Below are 7,682 nucleotides of genomic sequence, written 5' to 3' on the forward strand. Positions count from 1 at the left end.
ATCAGAACAAAATATGCTTTAGATTAGACCTCTTTCCTTATTAGAAAATAGCACATGCTTGCTAAGAGAAAGTTACTTGGGCAAAAGCTAGAGCAGATCAGTGTAGGAAAAATTAAGAAACAGTGAATACCCATTTCGAAGTCTCCCAGGAACACTGGAGGCTAAAGCAAAGGGCACTCACCGAACACAGTACCTAGATGACCCACGAGATGCTGTCCCCCAAAAAAATCACCCTGAGAATGAGGGAACTCCTTACAGCCTCTGCATGCAGTCTAAGCTGCCCCAGCATATGCTGCCTCCACCCACTAGCACCTGAGTGGGTTCCCTTCCACTTCTTGCTCAAGCTGAGGTCAGCTGCCACAGCAATGTACAACCATGGGGCACCTGACTAAAATGCCTCTTTTTTTCCAGTACGGCTCTTGTTTGTTATCAGTAAGTAGCAAATTTTTTAGATGGGATGCATATCGTCCACGATATCTGGAAGACCCTCCACCCACCCACAGACACATACCTTCCATGATGCAGTCTTCCTCACCTTGTGGAAATACACACTACCCTCTCCTCTTGCACCGCCATCTTCCCACTTCTGTGCTCCAGCAATGCCAGTTCTGCCCAGCTGAACCTATTTATTCTAATTATTTGTCCTTCCCCCCCAGCAGCTCGCTTTCCTACAGGCAGAAGTGCTCTCCTGCTTAACGATGCTCAGAGCACATATGTGCATGCTCGTCTACTCACAGGTGTTTCTCCTTAACAAGAGAGAGCTACAAGTTTTGTGGTCACCCTTCCCATAAAATGGAGTATATACGGTTGATGAAACTTCTTTGTTATAGTGCATAGAATTTGTTTCTCTGCAGGGATTAAAGGAGAAAGAGAAGATATTACTATCAATTAGTGCATAGCACATCAATCCTGGAGACTATGGCCTTGTGCATCTACCTTGTCTGGATAAAGCACAGCAATATAAGTCTTTCCATATGCTTGGAAAGCAGAAGGGAGCTTTTTGCAGAAAGAAACATGGTAGTAGGAATTCTGACTTTTTAAAATCTTCTTGGACCCACCCCAAGATAATATTCCTCATTCCAATACAAAGATTCACCCTTCTTAGTTGAGGACTGATGTGTTAAGGAGCCAGAAGTCAGCAAGCATTGCACGGCCATTTTGCCTTTTCCACAGGTGTAAAACACAAAGAAAACTCAAATTAGCAAAAATAATATCACATCCAAAGGGCTTACTTTCAAGTATGAATATATGCTCACATTTTAGTGAGCGTGTACAGTAACTTCAGGTAAGTAGGGCAGTTACACTTAAGAATATGTTATAAGCATTATCTTTGTTTCTCCTCTTTTCTCTGAAAATAAAGCTGCTCAGTAACTCTTCAGTCCAAGTAGCACATGTGCAGTAAATCACAGAGCTTAATTGTAAAATAGAAGCCTCTGTAAGACATGTATATGGTATATTGACACTTATGCTACCACAGCCATAGGGATATTAAAATTGATTTCCAACAAGCTGAGGCCTTCTGCTTCCTATTCTTGTATCCCACAAATATATATTAACCGGACTCCCTAAACAGGGGTAATTAGATTCCAAAAATAGCTGCTCATATAGAAAGTGGAACATAAAAGTTCAGCTTGCCTTCACAGGGCTCAACATCAGCAGACAATGTGCAGAGAGCAGTTTGCATGCTGAACAGGATGAAATTTTACTGCTCTCAGCTTGTAGGAAAGCCCCGAGGCTTGATTCTACACTTTCTGGGTTCAATATGACCTGATCAAGATATTCTCACCATTATTTGTACCCGCCCACAATATATTTTCTCAATTATGTCTTACCTTCTGTACTCTATTTCAGTTCTTAAGGCCTTCAGATCAGAGGTACTTTAACTGAACATGATTTTGAAGTGCTTCACCACCTGCCCAGTCCAAGCAGCGATAAGCCAAATGCACTTCCATGTGCCGGGCTTATAATCAGATTAAAAACACCAACTAGGCACATCTGGAGCAGCCCCTCCTAATATACGTATTCTTCTTCAAATTTACACTGAAAAAAAAAAAAAAAAAACCCAAAAAAAACACAACAGCATTTCAACCCAAACAATAGCTCACATCCAAGCTCCTGCAGAAAGCTAAATCAATCAAGCAAAAGCTGGCCCTTCCTGCCTTAAATACACCGGGGCCGCCTCTGCAGCCTGCCCCACACCCCTGTCTTGGGAACATTGCTTACAGCTGAGGGCAGATTCCTAGCACCTTGCTCAGCACTAGGTGGACACAGCTATACATGGCTGTGACCAGCCTAGTGAGCACTGTATTCTTATCTGCATTATTTCTCTCTTTCCATCTCTGTGTGGATTTTTCTCTTCACAGCTGCATTTTATTGTTATTTTTTTTTTTTTTTCATCTACAGATCTCTTTTCTCTGCAGTTTTTGTCTTCCTCTTCCAACGTGGCCATGATTTTCTCAGCTTCAAGTTCTTCCAAATCTTTGGGCATGCTTGATGATTACTGTTTGCTGCCCCTTCTGGCCACTGTAAATCTGCTTCCATTAGCCAACCTCTGCTCTAGCCTCCCCTTGCTGTTGGCATGGTCTTTAAATTTTAAATAGACTTTTTATGCATTTGGTAAGTCCTTTCTGTTGCTCATTGCTCTGCCAAAATGAAGTCTACTGAAATAAGTGCAATTTGGCTGGGCCACAGTGCCAAATACAAATAATTTATCTTTAAGCCGGAACATCTGTTAAGATCATTTGACTTTGTGAATAGTACTTCAAAACTGCCTCGGTCCAAGGATCGTGTTGTGCTTTGCAGGTATGCAGTCAGATAGCTTCTGTCACCCGATTTTAAGCACTGATGGAGTAAACAAGGATGAGCACGATATCAGAGCAGCACATCACAGTGATTTGGTTACCTTGTTCCATTGCATTCAATGGCGTGTCACCCAATGTCATCCAAACGTGACGTGTTCCCTGTGAATCACACATGCTCAGCTACTCTGCAGATGTTCTCCGCATAAAAAATGCCAGCAGGTAAATAGAAGTACAGAAAGAAGCAAGTTAGCTTTGTGTTTAATATCACCTTCTTCTGCCCAACTGTTTTTGCTGTAAGTCTATAGAAAAGTAGCACAGTCCTCTAAAAGGATGTCATAGCATCTCCTGATTTTCATGGAGCTATAAACCATGTTGCAGATAGGCTTGCAGATCCTTTTGTTATGCTGCTCTTGTGAAAAGGTTTTTTTGTGTGGAGTGACTGACCTTAATCTTTTCACTTTGGGAGCTGAAATTTTTTCCCCTTCTGGTTGTAAGACAGAGTCCATTTATATGTAAGATATAAGAATAGCCTGGCTCAGCAAGTCATTTAGAAAGACATTTGGTCAATGTAAAGGAACAAGTGAAGTAGGGGGAAGGGACCCCTCCTCTCCTTTGTGCACTTTTGTCATGGTCACCTTGCGAGTGGATCTCTGTGTCTAGGTGACAAAGGAGCAAGGGAATCAATGTGGGAACTATGTAAAACCTCATATATTGTGAGTAGAGACACGTTTACAACTTATAGCATTATCAAAGCCCATCTTAACAGTTTGCCTGAAATCCATCAAGGCACCACAATCACAAATATATCAAAGACAAAAAATGTTGTGGCTGTAGGAGAAGAGGGAGAGGGTGAAGAAGCATCTAAAAAAACTGAGGAAGCTATTTGTTTTTCTCCAATCTGAGGTGCAAAGCAAAACCAGCACAATGTTGTGGTTGTCCACATCCTTCATTCTTCACATTGGCCTCAAGAGGTTACTGTTTCCCTCTCACAACCATTTCTGTTATCATCTGTAAGGAATGAGATACGTAGAAATATCAGCCTGCTCTCATGGACTGGGTCATGGAATTTACTGTACTGCTGACACATGGAATCTAATATCCACCCAAAGGGTGGGAAGGAGCCCGTAGCTGCTTTTTTCAAGTTCACATAAGCAAACCTAGGCAGGGCAGGGACTGATAAATAGGAATTTGTTTTCCCTTGCCCCATCACTGCAATTTCTTTCCATAATCAGGGCCCAAATGTGTTGAGCTGGGAGGCCTCCACAGAAATTTTCTCCAGTAATTTTGCGGTTATTTTCAGGTTTTTGGTTATTTTGGTTTCAGGACAACTTTGGCAGCACAGCACCAAGCCTGCAGGAAAGAGGAGCAAGAGGGGATGGAGCAGGAAGAAGGCGATGATAAATGCTGAGAAGGGCTGGCTCAGCACTTCTTTTTGGCCATGCAGAACCCCTGTGCCATGACGCAGAGGCTGTGGGGAGTCAGCTGCAGTGGGCACTGCGGTTGGGCCAGGGTCTACCACCAGCCAAGCAGGCCATGCCTGCAGCTGAGAAACATGAAGCCAGCAGGTCTGGGGTGTTTCTGTTTCACAGTATAGGGATGTCCACTGGGCATCAGATGCATTTACTCTTTGCAGAACTCCTGCCTGTGACAGCCGGTGGCTGTGAGGCCACAAGAAGGCCCCAGGCCCTCACACCCCACGTATGCAGGTCAGTGCCTGCCAAGCCTGCACTCAGCAGGCAGAGGTGTAAAACTGCATGGCCGGACAGTACTGCTGGGAGCACCCAGCTGGGCAGAGTGATTCTGGAGGAAATTGCATGAGCTGGGACTCCGTGTTGTCTCTTTAGCTTGTGGAAGAGATAATCTGGCCCACTGAATGTGTAACAAAAAGTGCTCTATTTTAGAGGCATAGGGGCACAGTTTTGCCTTGAGAAAGCAGTAGTAAATGATTCTGAAGTCCTGCTGTCACCCGTCCACCGAGCCACGGTAATGCAGAGTGGCAAGCTCTGCATCCTGCGTCTAAGTAGCACTCTTCATTGAGAACCCTGCTTGGTCTTATGACAAAATTCCTCTCGTGTGACACAGAAAAGCATTGACATCATTCTTTAAGGCTGTAGAATTTATGGCACAGTTAATTATTAATTTGGCTGGCATTTGTAAAGTAGAAGGGAGTTCTTGTGCTTTTAGGCCATGCTCTCAGTGTGTAAATCTCTTGTATGGCTGCCATAATAATATTCCTGCAGCTATGTTGTCACCTATTGTAATTTTTCTGCTAATAAGAAAATTTAAACTAACCAGGAATCCTAAATTTGGAGACTAGTTGTTTATTTCAAATATACTCTAGAGAAATAATAATGCAGTTCTGCTCTGAATTTAATTTAAACAGGAACAGGCAAAACAAATCTCTGCGGAGGGCATTTGACAATAATAAAATATTTCTCCCAGCGGGTGAGCTGGTAGCAATTGTATTGTTGCCATCAAAGCTCACGTTTCAGCAGGTCATTACCATCATAACAAGCCCTTGGACCAACTGGCACGGACATGCAACATTGAGCTCCTGATGGGCACATTATTTCAGACCTTTAACTTCGTGGAGAACAAGACAAATACTCCTGGGAACAGAGGACTATATTTTGAAATTCCTTTTTTTTTCCTGTTCTGCTTAATAATAAGATCCTGCGTGTAATCAATCTGTCGCCACTTGCTTTTTTACATTAGGAGGGATTGCAAGAAACTGAGCTTGGGAATCTGAGTGCTGAAGAAAAATGGGATTTCATCTTACCAAAAGCGTAACAATTAGCACAGCCAGGACGCATCACAGAATCACAGTGCAAACACCTTTGAACACTAGTGACTAAAATATTAAGAGCAAGTTAAAATATCCGTATTCTTTTCTATACTTACTTTTATTTTAATAGCAGCCTCAAGGAGGAAGTTTGTGAACTGTGTGTCAGGGGAGAGACAATCTACACATATGGAATCAGCAGCGTATCAAACAGGAAAAGCACACGCCTTGTGAGGCAGCTACCACAGCCAAGCGGTGTAACGAAGGATACAGTAATTAGCAATGTGCCATGTGAAATTAGAGATCTACATCGCTCTGCGGAGACAAAATGCAAAGTAAAGGGAAGGTGCAAGTTAAAAAAAAAAAAAATGTTACAGAAATAAAGAAAGGCCAGGGGAAAATGAAATAGGAATTCAGAAAGCAGATGAAAGCTGGCACTTTCTTCATTTCAGGGCAAGAAGAAGGACAGGTAATGGTTGAAAACAAAAAAAGAAGAGGAGAAGAAGAGAGAAAAAGTGAGAAAGAGAAAAGGAAAGAGAGATGAGAGAGATGGAGAAAGAGAGAAAAAAGAAAAACATTGAAAAGGAAAAATTGAAAAAAAGGGAAGGAGAAAGAAAAAGAAGAAAAAAGATAGAAAAAGAAAAAGAGAAAGAAAAAGAGAAAAAGGAAAAGAAAAAGAAAAGGACAAAGAAAAAGAAAAAGAAAGAAAAAGAGAAAGAAAAAGAGAAAGAGAAAGAAAGAAAAAGAGAGAAAAAGAGAGAAAGAGAAAGAGAAAGAGAAAGAGAAAGAAAAAGAAAAAGAAAAAGAAAAAGAAAAAGAAAAAGAAAAAGAAAAAGAAAAAGAAAAAGAAAAAGAAAAAGAAAAAGAAAAAGAAAAAGAACTTTGGGCTGAATAAGCCTGTAGGCACGAAGTCTCTCATTTCCCCAGCAGCCTGCTGCCAGGTGATCCCACAGGAGGACACAGAGTTGTGCAGCACAGGGCTTGTCTCACTAAGGGCAATATTCCCACCTCGCTTATCTTTCAGAATCCATCTTTCATTGTTTGACTCACATGTATTTTTTTTAACCTGTTTAACTTCCAGTATTGTTTCGACAGCACGGTGCTGTCCGTGCATTAGGAAGCCCGTGTAACTGCACGGTAACTGCACATGCGATAGCACTGATGGGTACAGGATTTTCTAGCCGTTTCCTTCTCTGAGAGGACCAGCAACATCGACTTCTTACTGGCGTTCTCCAGCCGCTTTCACACTGCGAACTCCCAAGGTCAACGAAACAAAAAGCCCCGACCAAACTCATTCAGACCATTGCTTGAACCGGAGCTCCGAAGGAAGCTCGGAGCCCCGTGTCACCGCGCAGCCCTCTCAGCATGTTTCCCTTTTGCATCAGCGCTGACGGCATCGGGCAGCCTGCGCCTGCCGCCGGTGCCAGGGCTGCAGCGCGGAGCAAGGGGGGGTCGGCGGCAGGGACGAGGACGGGCGGCTGCGGTGCCAGAACCGTGCTCTCACCCGGGGCCTGCCCCTCTTATGGGAGGGAGCGGGATGCAAACCGTGCCAGCAAAATCTACTCTCGCTGCGGTTTGGCACAGCCGGGGTGGGAAGGCTGCCGGCTCGCCGGTCGCTGCTCGGGGCAGCGGCCTCGATGCAGCGGGGCTGCGGGGCTGCAGCAGCGCAGAGCGCGGACCAGGGGCTACCAGCGCTGCCCCCAACCCTTCCCGGGCTTGTAAGGTTCAGCAGCTGGTTCCAGAGTTCAGAGAGATTCGTGCCAAATTCCCCACAGGTGCCGTCTGAAACGATTCTGCCTACCTCAACACTTCCACTGGATCTCTGTGCGCCTCCTGGCTTTGCTGAGGAGACGGTGAGAGGTTTTGAAAGAAAAAAAAAGGGGAAAAAAAGAGCACAAAATTCAATCAACTCCACAGAGCTGCATTCCTCTGTATTTCAGTGTATCCTGCATTTTCCCTCCTGCATTTCCTCTTCTTTAATGTCAAATTTACGATTTTATAATGCTGCACGATCCCCATATGGAAAGAAATTATGATTTAATTGTATGTGGGGCACTTCACCAGCAAGTAGATGCAATCTCGTGCTGAGGAAGGCACAG

General features: G+C 43.8%; 1 protein-coding gene across 1 annotated transcript in view; it reads right to left on the reverse strand.

The window, feature by feature from the left end:
* USH2A (usherin) overlaps positions 1–4,077 on the reverse strand; it is a 391,368-nt gene extending 387,291 nt beyond the window's left edge. Inside the window, exon 1 of the mRNA XM_052681187.1 lies at positions 1,097–4,077. The gene's annotated coding sequence lies outside the window, so the exon portion shown is untranslated. The remainder of the gene's footprint in view (positions 1–1,096) is intronic.
* Positions 4,078–7,682: the final 3,605 nt, after the last annotated feature.

The sequence above is a fragment of the Tympanuchus pallidicinctus genome, unplaced genomic scaffold (assembly GCF_026119805.1).
Source record: "Tympanuchus pallidicinctus isolate F22 unplaced genomic scaffold, pur_lepc_1.0 scaffold1, whole genome shotgun sequence".
In the NCBI taxonomy this organism is placed as follows: Eukaryota; Metazoa; Chordata; class Aves; order Galliformes; family Phasianidae; genus Tympanuchus; species Tympanuchus pallidicinctus.